Source organism: Chrysochloris asiatica, unplaced genomic scaffold (assembly GCF_000296735.1).
Source record: "Chrysochloris asiatica unplaced genomic scaffold, ChrAsi1.0 scaffold00004, whole genome shotgun sequence".
NCBI classification, from domain to species: domain Eukaryota; kingdom Metazoa; phylum Chordata; class Mammalia; order Afrosoricida; family Chrysochloridae; genus Chrysochloris; species Chrysochloris asiatica.
The window spans coordinates 15,596,290-15,598,010 of NW_006408522.1; the positions used below are offsets into that span (position 1 = coordinate 15,596,290).

General features: G+C 32.3%; 1 protein-coding gene across 1 annotated transcript in view; it reads left to right on the plus strand.

The window, feature by feature from the left end:
• MNS1 (meiosis-specific nuclear structural 1) overlaps positions 1-1,721 on the plus strand; it is a 131,906-nt gene that overhangs the window by 27,751 nt on the left and 102,434 nt on the right. The window lies entirely within an intron of this gene.

The window sequence follows — 1,721 nt, forward strand, 5'->3', positions numbered from 1 at the left end:
GACTCGATGGCACCTGACAACAACAAACAACAGTAAGCATTTTAAGTCTTCTTTGCTTTCTGCAAGTAAGATTGTATCATCTGCGTACCACAGGTTATTAATGAGTTTTCCTCCAATCCTGATTTCATGTTCTTCTTCATATAATCATGCTTCTTGGATAATTTGCTCAGCATACAGAACGAATAGATGTTGTTGTATAGAGTTTCCAAGGAGTGGCTGGTGAGCTTGAACAGCCTATCTTGCAGATTGAATAAGTAGGGTGAAATAATACAACCCTGGTTTTAAACCATTCGGTGTCCCCATGTTGTTTTAAAAAGGTATTTGCAATGAATAAGTCATTAATCTTACAAAATTCTATCATGCATTCTACAGCATCATTTCTAATACCAAGGCCATATTTACAACTATTGATCCTTCCTCTTTGTTTCCAACTGTCACATTCAAATCACCAGTAATTATCAACACATCTTGATTGCATGCTTGATCAATTTCAGACTAAAAAAACTGGTAGAATGCTTCAATTTAATCATCTTCTGGCACTGTATCTGACAACATTCTAGTGCTATTCATAATGTTTTAATTTTCCACTACAATATCTGACAATGTTTTGCTGTCATTCATAAAGTTTTCAGTGGCTAACTATTCAGACGTAGTTCGCCTTTCCTTCTTCCTAGTCTGTCTTAGTCAGGAAGCTCAGCTAATATTAATGCTCTTAATTATGTTGAGGAATTGTTGAGTGTTTTTCTCAGGAATAGATGTTGGATTTTGTCAAATGCCTTTTCTTCATCAATAAGTATGATAATGTTGTTCTTTTCCTTAGTTGTATTTAGGTGGTGGATTACGTTGGCTATTTTTCTGATACAGAACCATCCTTGCATCTCTGGTATGAATCCCACTAGGTCATAATGTATTTATTTATTTTTGGTATGTTGTTGAATTGTATTGGTTAGGATTTTGTTAAGAATTTTTGCATCTATACAATGAGAGATACTGTTACATAATTTTATTTTTTAATGATTACTTTGCCTAGTATGAGGGTCGTGTTCACTTCATAAAATGTATTTGGGAGTTCTCCATCCTTTTCTATGTTCTGGAATAGTTTGAGTAGAACTGATGTTGGCTTTTCTCTGAATATTTGATAGAATTCATCTGTAAAGCCATTTGGCCCCAGACTTCTTTTTGTTGTAAAGTTTTTGATGATCTGATCAATTTCTTCTTTTGTTACAGGTCTTTTCAAGGTCATTCATTCTGTGTTATGTATTTATCCATTTCTTCTAGATTTTCAAATTTGTTGGAGCACAATTCTTCATCGTATTCTGTCATTATCCCTTTTATTTCTGTTGGTTTTTTTGTGATGCTATCCATGTCATTTTTCATACATATTTGTTTCTTCTCTTTTTCTTTGATTATATTTTCCAATGGTTTGTCAGAACCAACTTCTTGCCATATTGATTCTTTCTATTGTTTTTCTGTTTTTGAATTAATTTATTTCTGCCTAATCTTATTTATTTTTTCCTGGTGATTGTAGGCTTACCTTGCTGCTCTTTTTTATAATTATTGAAGATGTGTTGATATATTTATTTTGGTTTTTTCTTCTTTTCGAATGTATGCCTTTGTTGTTACATATTGCTGTCTAAGCATTGCTTTTGCTATGTCCCAAACATTTTGGTATGTTGTATTTTCATTCTCTTTTGAGTGAAGAAATTAAAAAAAAAAAAAAA